The sequence below is a fragment of the Macaca fascicularis genome, chromosome 20, assembly GCF_037993035.2.
Source record: "Macaca fascicularis isolate 582-1 chromosome 20, T2T-MFA8v1.1".
Lineage (NCBI taxonomy): Eukaryota > Metazoa > Chordata > Mammalia > Primates > Cercopithecidae > Macaca > Macaca fascicularis.
The window spans coordinates 56,783,425-56,800,871 of record NC_088394.1 but is presented as its reverse complement, the minus strand read 5'-3'; positions in this window follow the sequence as shown (position 1 = coordinate 56,800,871).

The window sequence follows — 17,447 nt, the reverse complement described above, 5'->3', positions numbered from 1 at the left end:
TTAATGACCAGAAATAGAAAGGATTTTTTTATGCAATATATGCATCACTCCAAAAAAAAAAAAAAAAAAAGGCTGCTCTTCTCGTAAACCCAAATGATATGAAATTCACTCTCTCCTAAGACATCCCTTCCCTTGTTACTTCTTAGAAAGTTTTCCTTTGCTAAGCTGGTTTCTACCTCCAAGAAACTTTCTTCCTGTCCTTCCAATTCTATTATTTAAGTCCAATAAAGGTAAGCCTAGTTCACTTCCAATATTCAAAGACAGCTCTTGCTTACTATCTGAGGCTGTCTCATTGAAAAAGCAATTGCTTCTTTCACCTATGCTTTATGGACCTTAATCTTGTATTTTGTAAATGATAATCATTAGACAGATTTAATTATTCTGTGTCCTTCAAAATGACCCACATCCAGACCCAACAGTAGTGTGGCCTGTCCGATATGGAAAAGTTTTGCTAAATATTCTCTGGGTACCAAACTTCCAGATCAATTTTAGACTGATTTAGTAATCCATTAGTATTGATTTTTGCTGAAATTACCATTAACTGGAAACTTAACACTTTTTATTATTTGCTTCTGATATTCATTCACCTCTCTCTTACCTTGAAACTACCAGATTGTTTTAGCAGACATATGTTTTGCCCTATTAAATTTTATTGCTAATTTCTGACTCACTCTTTTAGCACACTGCCAAAATATTTTTGGATCTTGATTTTATCAGCATCTGAAATACAGTCATTTTCCTCCTTAGGCTCCCAACCACTTGCCATCCACCTCTGGAATTACTTGTCCTTCCAGCTAACTGGTAGCCAAGTTTATTAATATTTATAGCATTTCTAAAATGACAACACTTCTTCTGAAACATCTCTCACTTTCAACATAGAGTATACTCTGTGAATTCCAAATTTCAAGATATTAAGGAGAATGTCTAATTTATAAACACATATGCATATAATCTTACATCTGAATGCTTTTTTACCATGTTTACACCATAATTTCTTTCATGTACATTAAAAATACTTGTACAAGTATAAATTTGTTTATTACTTTTGCCCACAAATATGTCAGAAAGAAGATACATATTTTATAAGAATACACTAATTGTCACTTTTTTCTTTCTAAAATTAAGTTTTAAGTATTTAAATATAAAAATTTATTATTTAAATTATTGACTAATTTCATTTTTGTCATTACTATATTCTCCATAACTCATAAGAGCTTGAATTTCAATTACTAACAAATTTCTGAGATAATGTGTTTTAAAATCTTTCGAGGTGGTGGTGTTTAAATCCAAACAGCAGAGAGAAAAAAGCATAAGAAGAAATTCTCTGTTGCCTTTGCATTTGTCTTGGCTTGTTTCAGAATAAATTTACTTTAGACTCTATCTCCTCCCTCCACTTTATCTACAACCTGTTGTGTCTTCTTTACCTCCCTCGGATAACTTGAGCTAATCAATAACAAAGGTCTCCTGCACAAAGCCAATGGCCTCCTAACCAATGTCCTTTAAGACTCTACCGCCTCAAGACAGGAAATTAAAAAGAATTTTATAAGTTAAAATCTTATTTTCCTGCCTCTGCTCTATTACTCTTAGAGAATAATTACAACAAATTTCTAATTACTGAGCTCTCAAGTTAAAAGTTTCTGTGATTTGACACCCCCACTCCAAGACAAGTCCTCCCCCATGTCATTTCGTAGAACTACTCACAGTTCAACTTGGTAGGCTTTTTTTTATACCCACTAAATCCTTTGATCCCAGTTTGATGGGAAATGCTGTTGCTTTTTCCATTCATGTCCCTTTCTTATTTTCCTATTGGGCATAGAATTATCACTATTTCAAACTAATAGGCATAATTATTTTAGAGAACTTTCACATTTACAGAAAAATTGAGCAGGAAGTACAGAGATTTTCCATATACTCTTTCCTAACCCTCTGCCCTAGAGTTTCCCTTACCTTTAAACATCTTGCATTCCTGTAGTACATTGTTTACAATTGAGGAACCAATATAGATACATTATTAAATAAAGCTCTTAGTCTTTATTAGGTTTCACTCCTTGTGTTGTAGTTCTATGGATTTTTACAAATGGATAATATCATCTGTGTCATCTGTTCCCTGTTATAGTATATTACAAAATAGTTAGTTTCAGTGCCCCCAAAATCATGTTGTACACCTATCCGTCAAAACTCTGGCAACCATTGATCTTTTTACTGTCACTATAACTTTATAGTTTTCAGAATGTCATATAGTTGAAATTATATAGTATGTGGTCTTTTATGATTGGCTTCTTTCTCTGAGTAGGTTTCCTTCTTGTCTTTTCATGGTTTTATAGCTCATTTCTTTTTAGTGCTGAATGATATTCTCTTCTCTGAATGTACTACAGTTTATTCATTCACCTACTGAAAGACAGTTTGGTTGCTTCCAAATTTTGGCAATTAGACTGCTGTGAGCATTCATATGCAGGATTCTGTGAGGGCATAAGTCTCAACTCTTTTGGGCAAATATCTAGAATTGCAATTGCTAGATTGTATTGATAAGACTAGGTTAAACTTTGTAATACACTGTCAAAATTTTTCCCAAATTGGCTATTTTTTATTTCCACCAACAATGAATGAAAATTCCTATTTCTCTACATCCTCACCAGCATTTGGTATTGTCAAGTTGTGGGTTTTAGCCATTATAATAGATGTGTCGTGGTATTTTCCTGTCACTTCAATTTGCAATTCTCTAATGATACATGAGGTTAGCATGTTTTCATATGTCTATTTTGTCATTCTTATATCATCCTTGGTGAGGTATCAGTTCAGATAGTTTGCTTCTTTGAATTGCTTTTTTCTAATTGTTATTACAAATACCTTTTTTTGCCTTTATATTTTTATTTTATTTATTTATTTGTTTATTTTTTTTTGAGATGAGGCCTCACTATGTTGTGAAGACTGGTCTGAACAAGTGATACTCCTGCCTTGGCCTCCCAAAGTCCTGGGATTTCACACTTGACCCACTGCACCTCAAACATCATTTATAAAATAAAAATTTAAGGCAATATCCTCTTAAAACATTGCTTATTCCCATCAGTCTTAGTACTCTATCACTCCTTGCATGGCTCTTTAAATTCTATACATAATTCTATGAAAACGCTTGTAATAACTAATCAAAATGAGCTGCTTACACATTTTCTCCTCTTATAGATGATTGTAAAGGCTTTCAAAACAGAAGCATATCACGATCCCCAGCCATGTGTGTTTCCAGGCACAGAAGAAGCATTCAATAAATGATTTTGAATGGATGAATTCAGCTAACACAGTCTCTATAGCCAGTTGTCTAAGTCATTGTCTAAAGCATATGGTAAAATTTCTTATTTCAAAAACATAACAATAACAATTGAAGGCTTTTCAGAAAGAATAAAACACTTGAAGGAGGTAACTAATCTATCGAACTTTTTTTTTAAAATATTTTATTCTTTGCTCCTACTTTGTCCTCTGTTTTCTCAACACTTAAAATGCCAGAGTTAGCTAGCTACATAATTCTTGCAAAATCCATTCCCTTTAACGTGAACTCTTTACCAACAAACAAAGGAAGGTCTAAACACTTATTGATCATTTCCACCTAGTCAGTAATCAGTTCTAATGGGGAGACAAAGACAGTGGTGCAATAATTTTCACTTCTTAAATGGACCCAAATTCATTGAACATCTTAAAGAAAAAATTATCATCATTTGTTTAAATTTCATTTGTTTGAGACAGTGGCATGGTTTGGCTGCATCCCCACTGAAATCTCAACTTGAATTGTATCTCCCAGAATTCCCACTTGTTGTGGGAGGAACCCAGAGTGAGGTAATTGAATCATGGGGGCCAGTCTTCCCAGTGCTAGGCTCATTATAGTGAATAACTCTCATGAGATCTGATGGATGTATCAGCGGCGTCCATTTTTCCTTCTTCCTCATTTTTCTCTTGCAACCGCCATGTAAGAAGTGCCTTTAGCCTCACACCATGATTCTGAGGCCTCCCCAGCCATGTGGAACTGTCCGTCCAATTAAACCCCTTTTTGTTCCCAGTTTTATGTGTGTCTTTATCAGCAGCATGAAAAGGAACTAACACTGTAAATTCGTACCCATAGAATGGGGCATTGCTGAAAAGATACCTGAAAATGTGGAAGCAACTTTGGACCTGGGTAACAGGCAGAGGTTGGAATAGTTTGGAGAGCTCAGAAGAAGAAAGGAAAATGTGGGAAAGTTTGGAACCTCCTAGAGACTTGTTGAATGGCTTTGACAAAAAAGGCTGATAGTGATATGAACAATAAGGTCCAGGCTGAGGTGGTCTCAAATGGAGATGAGGAATTTGTTGGGAACTAGAGCAAAGGTGAGTCTTGTTACGTCTTAGTAAAGAGACTAGTGGCATTTTGCCCCTGCCTTGGAGATTTGTGAAACTTTGAACTTGGGTGAGATGATTTAGGGTATCTGGCAGAAGAAATTTCTGAGCAGCAAAACATTCAAAAGGTGACTTGGGTGCTGTTAAAAGCATTCTGTTTCAACAGGGAAACAGAGCATAAAAGTTCAGAAAATGTGTAGTTTGACGATGCAGTAGAAAAGAAAAACCCATTTTTTGAGGAGATATTTAAGCCAGCTGCAGATATTTGCATAAGTAGCAAGAAGTCTAACGTTAATCCTCAAGACCATGGGGAAAATGTCTCCAGGCCATGTCAGAGACCTTCACGGCAGTCCCTCCCATCACGGGCCTGGAGGCCTAAGAGGAAAAAGCAGTTCTGTGGGCTGGGCCCAGGGTCCCCATACTGGGTGCAGCCTAGGGACTTAGTGTCCTGTGTCCTACCCGCTCCAGCCATACCTAAAAAGGGCCAACATAGAGCTCAGGCCATGGCTTCAGAGGGTGCAAGCTCCACGCCTTGGCAGTCTTCAAGTGGTGTTGAGCTTGCAGCGCACAGAAGTCAAAAATTGAGGTTTGGGAACCTCTGCCTTGATATCAGAATATGTATGGAAACACCTCAATGTCCAGGTTAAGTTTACTACAGGGGCAGGGTCCTCATGGAGAACCTCTGCTAGGACAGTGCAGAAGGGAAATGTGGCATTGGAGTCACCATACAGAGTCCCTACTGGGGCACTGCCTAGTGGAGCTGTGAGAATAGCGCCACTGTTCTCCAGACCCCAGAATGGTAGATCCACTGACAACTTGCACTGTGAACCTGGAAAAGTCACAGACACTCAATGCCAGCCCATGAAAGCAGCAAGGAGGGAGGCTATACCCTGCAAAGCCACAGGGATGGGGCTGTCCAAGATCCTGGGAACCCACCTCTTGCATCAGCCTGACCTGGATGTGAGACTTGGAGTCAAAGGAAATCATTTTGGAGCTTTAAAATTTGACTGCCTCGCTGGATTTCGGACTTGCATGGGATCTGTAACCCCTTTGTTTTGGCCAAGTTCTCCGATTTGGAATGGTTGTATTTGCCAAATATCTGCACCCCCATTGTATTTAGGAATGTATCTACCTGCACCCCCATTGTATATACTTTTGATTTTACAGGCTCATGGGGGAAGGGACTTGCCTTGTCTCAGATGAGACTTTGGACTATGGACTTTTGGTTTAATGCTGAAATGAGTTAAGACTTTGTGAGACTGCTGGGAAGGAGTGATCGGTTTTGAAATGGGAAGACATGATATTTGGAGGGGTCAGGGGCGGAATGATATGGTTTGGCTGTATCCTCAGCAAAATCTCAACTTGAATTTTATCTCCCAGAATTCCCACACGTGAGGGAGACCCAGTGGGAGGTAACTGAATCATGGGAGCCGGTCTTTCCCTTTGCTATTGTCATAATAGTGAATAAGTCTTACAAGATGTGATGGGTTTATCAGGGGTTTCCATTTTGGCTTCTTCCTCATTTTTCTCTTGATTCTGAGGCCTCCCCAGCCATGTGAAACTGTAAGTCCAATTAACCCTCTTTTTGTTCCCAGTTTCAGGTGTGTCTTTATCAGCAGCACGAAAACAAACTAATACTGGTAGAGTCTTCCTCTGTCACCCAGGCTGGAATGCAGTGGCATGATCACAGCTCACTGCAACCTAAACCTCCTAGGCTCGAGTGATTCTCCCACCTCACCCTTTCAAGCAGCTGGGACAACAGGTGCTTACCACCACACCTAGCTAATTTTTACATTTTTTGTAGAGACAGTCTCTTTTCATGTTGCCAAGGCTGGTCTCAAACTCTCGGGCTCAAATAATCAAGTGTGTGCGTGTGTCTGTCTGTGTCTGTGTGTGTGTATGTGTGCATTTATAATTTGAGAGGATAGGAAGGTGAAGATGAATTTAGCAATATCTGGTACAACTGAGAAGGTATATACTTTTATCTGACCTAGAATTCATATCTAGGTATTCACTTTTTGAAAACCCTCACACACTTGAAAGTAACCACTTATGAGATATCATTTTTAATTACAAAATACAGGGAATAACCTAAATGATCATCAATATAGTCATACAGTGGAATGCTATACAACAGATAACATAAATAATAAGGACAACACAAGTTATCATGAACAGGGCTCAAAACCAATGTTAGGCAAGTTGCAGAATGTGCAAAATGGTAGAATTTATATAAATTAAAAATATATTTAGTCTTTATGCAAACACATAAAGCATATGTTAAAAGTAGACCAGTGATAGAGGATTCTGGGAAGATGGTAAGGCAGAAAGCCCCAGAAATCTGTCACCCCACCTATATAGCAATTGAACTGGCAGAATCAGTTAAATGTAACTATTTTGGAACTCGAATATATTGAAGGATCCCAACTTTCAGGGTAAGGCTTGAATGATAAATTATGGTTAATTTTGGTCAATTCTAGCCTCTGGGGAAAGGTAGATTTTCTTAAAGAAAAAAAAAAAAAAACAGGGTATGGTTTGTGGAAAAGGTTGCTGACAAAGCAACACATAGGGCTCATTATAACAGAGACAGGATTAGACCATGTGATATCAAAGCTCATAATATTTAAAATTACCCTGTGCAGCTCCAGGCATTGTCATGGAAGGTAAAGGTTATTTCCCTTTTAGCTACCTAAAACCACAACATGGTAATTTTCAGATCCTTAGCAGACCATATATGTCCAAGCACTGATCCCAAATTCCTCTAGTCTTCCAAATACTGTCCTTTCTCCCTAGGGCATATTGCCCATTCTTTTCAGCCAAGCCATCCTTCAGCATTCTGGGCCGCATGAGTGCAGCTCAAATATAATGCCAAACAAATCAACAGAATAGCTGTCAGGCCTTCACTGGAAACAATATTAGCCTTGTCTGTTCATACTGAGAGCAGAATGGAAGTGACACAAATAAAATGTAATGGGATAAAATATATTGCTCAATGTACAGTAACAAGGAACTATTGGTTGACATTTTTTTTCTCTCTCCTCAGTACAATTCAATATAGTTTCTCCATGATTTCTACACAGTGTTAGTTAATAGAGTGCCTGTATCAGTGTCAAACACATAGTTGGAGGACAATAAATGTACTTTTAATGAACTTATAGATGAATTAAATCAGATTCAATGAATTGGCTATAGAATTTGTACTAAGATTCTATGCAGAATCTCAAAGTTGGAAAAAAAAATCTTTGCATAAAAGCCATTGGAAGGCTAGGCACAGTAATCATGCCTGTAATCTTAGCACATTGAGAGGCTGAGGCAGGAGGATTGCTTGAGCCCAGGAGTTCGAGGCTACAATGAGCCATGATGGTGCCATTGCACTCCAGCCTGGGTGACAGAGGGAGATCCTGTCTCATAAAATAAATCTATAAAAGTAAAAGCCATCTGGTGCACCTGTTTACCCTAATAATGAATTCTTTCCACTAGGTTCCTCACGTGTATTTATTTTGATGCAAGTCTAATAGAAAATGTGTTACCACATGAATCACTTAATTCCAATGACATGCCATCCCAAATGTCTGAAAGTTTCTTATACTAAAGTGTAATGATGGTTGTTGCACTGAGTCCATCAGAGATGGATTGTGGGAATTAGATAAATATGAAGACAATCACATAAGCCAACACTATTGCATTGGGATCTATGGCAAGCCTATGTGCTCAGAGGATTAATAACACACGATACATTTTAAAATAATAGAATATCATGCCTTTACATTTACAATTTTATTTTACTCAATATAGCTCCCTTCTGTCTCAATAAATTGTGTTCTCTAAGTTTAAAAAGCAGATAAAAGTCAGAGGAATTGATAGGCATTTTTGGATGTCCAATATTTCCATGGTACTGCTTTGCATTTCATGCACAAAACCTCTTTTCATCTTTGCAATAAAGTAGGTACTGCCATTAATTCTACTCTCAGAGTAAACAGGTGTAGGAAATTTAAGGAACACATCCAAGGTCACACAGCAAGTACATTGTGGAGCTGGCACTTGAACTTGTGTCTATCTGGCTACAAAGTCCATTCTTTATTCCTGAGTTCACCACCTTCCAGCTATGTTTATCATTTATTTCCTAAACTGCTCAGGAAAGTAAAAATCCAGATATATTCTTGGCAAAGAATTGACTTGCTAAAACACACATGCCATTGGTTCTTCTCTAACATTTAACATTTGTGATACTGTTTGCCGAACAGAGAGAAATGCTAAGACTCGAGACCAAATGTTTACTGAGCAGATTATTCTTGATGGCCTTCTGCTTAAAAGTTTAAAATTAAAAATAGAAGACTACTCACTATTTGTCCCCTGCTAAACTGTGTGGGAGCAGTAACACAGATTGCAGGGCAAGGCTTCGGAAGCTCGAAGCTCAGCAATACATCTTCCTTTGCCCCCAGAGTTAATATCATCTCTCCTTTTCTTTCAGGACAGAAAATAGTAACTAATAACTTTAATAGCTGCCACTTCCATCACTTTAACTGCGAATAAGCTCAGATTTTCTTTCACCCTTCAGAATCTACAGACCACGGATGGCCACCTACGGCTCTGTGGAGTCCTGGAACTGTTGCTTTGAGGGAATTACCGCCGTGCTTCCCAAAATACGTCTCACCACAAAAATGATAAATGTTGGTACAGGAGCAAAGATGGGATCTTAGGAGACTGTAAATATGTTCCTCAGTTCTCTGTGTATACCTTGGGTTTCTCACCCTAAGGGAATGTGGTTGTTGCAACTGTATTACGTGGGAAGAGTAAGCAAGAATGTTCTTTTTCCTTTGTCAGAAGTCGTGGAGCAAGGAAATTTTGCCTGGGGAGGAGATGGAATGAAATGAATTATGTTCTTTTCTCTTAATCTGTTTAGGTAAGCAGCAATGTTTATATTGGTGATGGAGGGCATTGCTGTTGATTCTGCAGTCGAATATGTTGATGTGCTAGGTAAATAGGAGGGGAACTCTGAAACAAACTCTGTGATTACAGAAGACAGAGCTGAGTTTTATTTCTACCACTGCCACTTGCTAGTTGAGTGATCCAAGCCCTGTATTATAAGCTTTTTGAAACTTCATTTTCCCAGTTGTATATTAGATGGTATTAGCCTACCTAGGAGAGATGCCATAAGAATAGGGTTGCCAGATTTAGCAAAAATGCTTGGTACTTACTTAAATTAGAATTTTAGATGAACAAGATTTTTTCAATAGAAGTATTTACCAAATATTACATGGGGCATACTTATGTATTATATACTCTATATAATATATACTTATACACTGTATACTCTATATAGTATATACTTATATTATATACTCTATATATATGGTTTCTTTTTTATCTGAAATTCAGATTAAACTTGGTGTCTTGTATTTTATCTGCCAGTCTACTAGAGAAGTTAATAAAGCATCTACTAGCACAATACTTGGCACAGATTTGATGCTCACCAGAATTTATTTTTCTTTCCAATTTCTACATTTTTGTTTCATGTTCCAAACAAGGGCTCATTTTTTTAACTGTCAAAATGAGTCAAAATTGAATTGTGTTTCCCTGAAGCCACAAAATAGTAAGATATCAAATGTTCTCTTTGATGAGGGCACTAGCTAAGGAATTTCTGCTCCCTGCCATTAAAGATTCTAGGGAAGCTCAGGGTACCAAAGTTGAGTCTCTTTCATTATCTGACTTCGGAAGTAAATTAGTTTGTCAACTAGTAAATACAAATAAGTGTTGCTTGAGTTTATGTGGCATCATTTTTGGTGGAGGCACAGATATTTAATTTCACGATATTGCATTTGACTATGCAGCAAAAAAGAAATAGCAAAGGTAACTCTTATTTCATACCTAGAGAAATTAAGGAACTGATTGATTTAGCAAATCATTTACTAACAAAGACCCAGTCAATCAGAAGGCAAAAACACAATAAAATCAAAAGTAAATTCCCTGAATTATAATCAAATTTTATTTTTCTATTAGACTTCATAAGATGACGAGAAGAGGAAATAAGACGGGGTATGTGGAAGTATTTAGAAATCTTCAGATAAAAGGGCAGCACAATAAAACATTGTTTTTATGTAGAAACTAAATATATTTGTCACAATTAAGTCTCCTTTCTGTTATTGCAATATTAAAATAAAGAGTAAGTGAGCTGTAGTTAAACAGCATTTGAATTAGATTAACGTCCACAAAGGTTGGTAGTATGAAAAGTAACTCTAACTTCATTTTACAGTTGGATTAAATCCAGCCTTCTATCAATGTGTTATTAAATTCAATTAAAAAACATTCCCTCTGCTGCTAAAAATAACCACTTTTTCTTAAAAGGATAATTATTAGAAAATTATACGGTTATTTTTAATATTTACCTATTAAGTTTAGTAAATACTACAATAGGCGCACAATTGATTTATCTGCTACCCACAGGCAAATGAATATTAAACTTTTTTTACTGGCCTGATACTGTAGAAAAGAACATTTACAATCCTTACCAGTCCTTAGATAATCAGAATACCTATGCTCTGCATTTGATATGGAGCTTGAAACTTGTCCCCATTTATATTTAATCTCACTTCTTTTCATTTTTCAAGTTCAAAATAAAGACCACTTTATAGCTGTAGGAACTATTTTGCAATATACTAAAAATAAATAAATATATAAGATGAGCAATGTGCAAAATATAAACTCAGTTGGCTTAGAAGTAGTCTCTACTTATGTTCAAGAAAAGGTGAATATATCTAAACATATAAAAATATTTGGAGGAAATCGATTTTATGTTGGAGTTGGCATCATTAACTGAGATTAAAATACTGGGCATGCTTTTGGGCCAGATATCTGCAATTATGCTTCCTAGCATTTTTGGAATTCTCCTTCATGCAGATCTTTAAAGAAGTAGAATATTTAATGCTGTTCTATTAATGCCAAATAATTGTTTTCAGATTTGCTTTTTTTTCAACCTAAATATTTCACCTTTTTGTTTTTCTAAAGGCAGTGTGAGGTCCACAGGAGGAAGTCTATAGCTTTCATCTTGATTTATAGAGATGATGATAAAAGTTTAGTCTCACAGCTTGTACCCCACTCATCGGGTAGAATGCAGCCTACAGCATATGTTCAAAGACAGGTTATCCATAGCTGAATATAGTTTGATTTTGGTAAACATAGCTTACAGTAGGAACATATTGAATTTTGGTTCAATTGCACAGGAAAGAAAAGGAAGAATATTCCAATATGCAATATATTTCCCAATTAGTTTTATGCCTCAGATCTTTGTCTCATTTTGCTTTTCTCCCTCAATCCTTAGGAAGTTTAACTCACAGTACACAATGGTCAATATACATGATAAACCTATTGATGAAATATTTAGCCTAAATGTAAGTGTTATGACATTAATTCATTCAGAAAATAATTTTCTTGAATGCTTTATACATGGTAAACACTGTGATAGGGAAGAGGTCTACACCGCCTCAATTCTTATCAGGTTTATAATCTATTGTGAAAAATAGATACATATGCAAATTACAAATAAGGAAGCATGTTATAGTGAAAAAGTGCAGGATGTTATGAAATAATATGACAGAATATTAGTAAAGACTTTTCTGGGAAGGGATATTTATGCAGAATGAAGAATCAGCCAGACAAAGAGAGAAAGAAAGAATGCTCTTTTCAGAAGACTCTGAAAACTTGAATGTGCTTGGCAGAGGGGCACGGTACCAATCAAAGAGGAAGTCAGATCTTGCTGAACCTTTGGAAAGTCTATAGCAGGGAAATGACAAATTGATTTACATTTTCTCTTTGCTGTGGATAGAGAATGCACCAAAGTTGGAAAGGAAAGAAGAAAAAGAATCAATACAGAAGCTCATTGGAATTGTGTGGTGGTGATGGAGGTGGAGAGAAATGTACTGTTTGGTACATACCTGCAGTCATTATTCCCAATGGCTAAGATAAAACAAAACAAAACAAAAATCCTAGGCATAAAATTAACTGGAAAATATATTGCATACTGGATTATTTTCACTTACAGAGACATCTTTCCAGTAACCCCAGAGAAGCCTAAAACACACACTGACAAGAAAAACATTAAAGAAACCCTCTGCAATAAATGATAGTAATTAAAAGATACAATTAATGTTATATCCTCTGCAAAAACATCATCTCATACAGGCAGGGTAAGCTCTCCTTTCTTCTTAACACACACTTCCAAGTCCCACTCTGTTCCAACAGTGTAGAGAAACGGTGTGCTCTCTTGTTGGCCATCCTTACAAGGGTTTCTCATTCATGCTTGACCTTCTCTCGCCTTGCTACTCAGCTCCTTTACAGTGTTTTTCACACAGCAGAAGTTCAACATGTGTGTAAACAGGTGAAATAAATGATTGATGGTTTCTACGTCAAATCAATGCAGGAAAAGCAAGGCCCAAAATTGGTATTACGCTGTGAGGGTTCTTGGCTTTGCCCAGGAAAGAATTCGTGGGTGAGCTGGTGGTGATAGACAGCAACTTTTATTGAACCCAAGCTGCTCCTTGTGGAGCAGGGCTAATTCCTAGGCTGTGCTCCCAGAGTGAGCCTTTGTGGCTACTGGCTATGTGTATTTATATCCACTTTTAATTGCATGCAAATTAAGGGTAAAGTTATTCAGAAATCTCTGAAAAAGGGGCAATAACTTTCAGGTGGCCGCTGCCATGAAATGGGGCAGTAACTTTCGGGTCATTCCCGTGGCATTTGTAAACCATCAGGGCGCTGGTGGGAGTGTCTCATGCTGATGAGCAATGAGGGAAACTACAGGTTGCTTTCATTGCCATCTGTTGGTTCTGACCAGTTTCTTCACTTTATCCTGTCTGAACTGGGAAATGAGCCCTGTAGGTCTCCTGCCTCAAAAGAACTGGAATGAACGTGGTTTAACATAGTTGTTAACCAAACAGTCACACTAAGACATGTAAAATAGGAACTCACCCATCTCTGAATTCACCTGGGAACCTGACAGAAGATATCATTGAGATGCTGGTAATGATCAAAATGGAGCATCATTGTTTAAAAAATCAGTAAAGTGTTTGTTTATAACTTTAAAGGTAAAACAAAGAACATGATGGGAAAGCTATACAGTTATCTTTGATATTCTGTAGAAATAAAATATTTTAATCCTTAGCAATCAGTAGAATGTTCTTTGTCATTGATTTGGAGTGATATGCCTTGGGATTTCTATCCACTCTGCTAGGTTATAAAAATGATTAAGATATCAAAAATATTCAGGATATAAAGAAATCATAGTAGTGAACTTCAGATGAAAGTTTGTCACTGCAACTTGTTCATAAGGAAGCAACCTCTATGGTCTCTCATTCTGCAACACATTTCTTAGATCCATGGCAAAAGTGGTTTAAGAGGAATTCCATTACCAGAGAACTAAAGCGTGATTTTAAGTTCTCTAGTTACACCTCACATTTTAACTATCATCTCTAAAAATATTGTTTGAAGCATGTAAGCCTTGTTATTTAATTTTGTTCTTTGACTTTACAGAATAAACACAAAGTTGAATGACAGTGAGAAGTGGGTCCCTTCTTATCACACATAAAATAGTTTTCTGTTATAAGCATTTTTAACTTTTACCCTCTTTTCATTATAGTATCAAGTAAAATAAAGATCACTGTGGGTATTTACGTAATTTCACAAGCACTTATTTTCAAACAAAAATGGAAATATTAATGAATATAAGCTGAATTGGCTGATGTGCAAATATCCACAATTCCCTTAGGAATGGTTATTTAGTGGTGTCAATGAAAAAGATCAGGCAGTTTGGAATAACAAGTTAGTTTGAAAATTGAGATTATTTGAGCTTTGCAGGGTTTAGCACAATTGTTGGAATACCCTTTTATTCTCTGATTGAGCCATCAAGTCTCATCACTTTAGAGCACCATTGATTATCCAATTAAACCCTTTGGTTTTAAAAATGGCACTGGCAGTGTGATATCTCTGTTAAAGTAAGTGATTTAAAATACATACAAACACATACATATGCACACACATTTTTTCACAGTATATATACACCGACACCAAGACAAATTCCCTTTGTAGATCACCTTGCATTGGTTATCTCTACCCTTGGAAAGACACAGAATGGGCAAGCAAGGTCAACTGGACGTCATATATCAATGTTTTGAAAAATATCAGGGAAACATTATGTTGTGATAAGAACTAATAATCTCCTGGAGGAATACAAGAGTGACATGCAATGTGTAACAATAACATTTACATCAGAGCATTAGTGGGGTCAGGGGAGAAGGAGTCAAAACTACAGACATGGATGCTAGTTATGAATGTCCTTGTCACTAATAAAAAGTTTTAGGGATGCACTGGCCATCACAAAAGGCACATTTGACCCAAAGAAGACAGAGTGTGTTGGTGTTTGTTCAGTACTATCCTCCATTTCTAACCAACCGTTCACAGAGCTGTAATGTAACTTTCCACCAGCTGCTAAACCAAGCCCCAAAATACTGTAATTGGGTTTTCTCTTTCTCCTAATCTCTTAGTATCCAAGGGAAGTGTTTAGATGCTAGTGATAGGAAAGAATTTAGGAAACTTTACTTATCAACTAGAGACTACATAGCTGAAAAGTAACTCTGTCATTGCCCAAATAAACTTCCCCCAAAACCTCCATAAATTAGGACTAGAGATACATTTATGATTCCTAACAATTGCATATGGACACTCATGAGAAAAAAGCTAAGCATTAAAAACTATTTCTACCATCTATTTTGCTGAGGTCTTCGCCATCAGTTCTGGCCCAGTCCTTACACAAATGAAAGTAAGAAGCTCTGACAGTGCTTCTTACTGTGCTAGCTCCTGGGATACAAAAGAAAGTAATTCAAATGTGGCTCCTTTTCCCAGAGGTCTTAAGTTTTCTTTCCTTCAACCATAATTGAAAAAGATGGTCCTTTTACATTTATTTCCACTATTTGCCACTTTTTTTGTATTTGGCATAACAGTTATTTTCTTATTTTTCCTACTTCTGAACAAAATTTTTATCCTTAGAATTTTTCTCTGCCTGGTTCCTTTACCAACATTACTGATATAAATTAAGATTCACTCTCAAAAGAAAATGCCAGTATCAGGTGGTCAACAACCAGACGCAGTAGAACTCATGTAGAATCAACGGTATCAGGCTACCCAAGCAGGTGTTGAATAGTGCACCCACGTGCAGAGAAATAATTAAAAAAAGAAAAAAAAATGTGAAGGATCTGTTGAAACACAGTTGTAAGCAACATGCAGTAACTTCAAGTGGCTGAAAAATCACAGTAGTTTAATAGACCTGCTGGGCATATCTAAGGAGAGGAGTGAGTTTTTTCTTTGAACAAAGTAGTTGCCTATGCCTAAAGCTCTGTGGGGTTTCGGGACTGGGACTAAGAACCAAAATAACCATTTAGATCATGCTCAGGATGAAAAAAAAATGAAGCTATATTTTATTGTTACTTTAGGCCACAAGTAATAATCAACAGCAGGAATAACAGCAACAGTAAGAAGAGAAAACATTGTGATTGGTCACCTTTTTAGGAAAAACATCTTACTGTGAATGGATAAAATGCATTTATCTATGTATACTTTGCATTTACACAACACACTTCTGTTAAGAAGAACTGAATTCATAGTGGCTTATGCTAAAGGGAGAATGAATTGTCTCATGTAGTTGGAAGATTTCAGGTATAGCTGATTCCAGGCACTTAGTCAATTGCCGTCAGAACTCATACTCTTTTTCGCTCTCTTCCATGGGGACTTCATCCACAGACAGACTTTCCATTCATACCAGAAGAAGCTACAAGCAGTTGCAGATGTCAAACCTGTCTTCTTAGTAAGCCCCAAAGAGAACATCTTTCCCCGATTATTTTAACCAAAAGTGTAGCAACTGAGTTTTAATACTGCCGACGATTCCCCAAGTCACCTAGTTTGTAAATACAGAGCTAGAATTTGAACTGAGGCTCATTTGATTCTAAAGGATTTTTTAATGGAAAAACCAACTAACATCTATACTCCAGCTAAACTAAATAAAACAATGTTTAGCTACAGAGTTTGTATCAAAGTAGTTTTATGGTGTTTTCAAAACTGTTGTTGTTAGATGTCTTTAGTATAAAGTGCATAACATTTTGGTAAATTCATCCTGCTTTAGAAAACACTATAGATGAGGCAGAAAAATTAGTCTATATTCTAAGGTAAAAAAGACTACTCATTGGCAGTTAATAATATGTTTATGCTTGTACAAATAGATATATTGGTTCAAAGATGTAGACAAAATAAGTATTTTTAAAATAGACTTCACATTTAAGAGAAATGGAATCATATTTTGCCTCAAAATGCCTTAAATTGAGTGGCTGGATTTGAATGTTGAAATGCTGAACTTCCTGGGAAATGCCAGAAATAAAATTGTTTAGAATGTGACTGTTTCTGCCTTATATTGCATAATATTCAATCCCATCTACCCTCCCCATCTTCTTGGTGGCTAATGTGAGGGAATATTTGACATGTGAAAAATAACCTTTTTTTTTCCCTCTCCCTGATGGTTTTACCATATGGCTTTAGCATTTGGTTCCATCCTTTTCACCCTCCTACTATTTATTTATTTTAATCACTACTCGTGATTAGTATAAAGAAGGGCTCTGAGAATCTATTCCTGGCTGTATTCTCACTCACAGTTTGGCCCCAGATCATTCAATTTCCTTTAGAGGCAGAGTCTGCCATCTTTAAATGAGCATAATGTTACTCACCAGTTGAATGAAATTCTTAAAAAATGATAGTTCCTTATGTTTTAAGAGAGTTTCTATTATCTGTGAATTTTTTTTCTCCCTCCATTCCAAAACCATCTGTGCCTTCTCATTTATGACCAAGACTTTTTTGAGTTTCAAATTTGCTTAGAGCTGACAAAACACAACATCTGGATTTCAATTCAAGGAGGAAGGCTCATTTGAAAGCTTTTTAATGCCCCTGGACCACAATGAGATCAAATCGAAGAACATTTTTTATGAGTTGAGTGCAAATGAATTAGAAACATGTGGATTAAATTTCTCTTAAACCTCAAAGGGAATTTAAATATT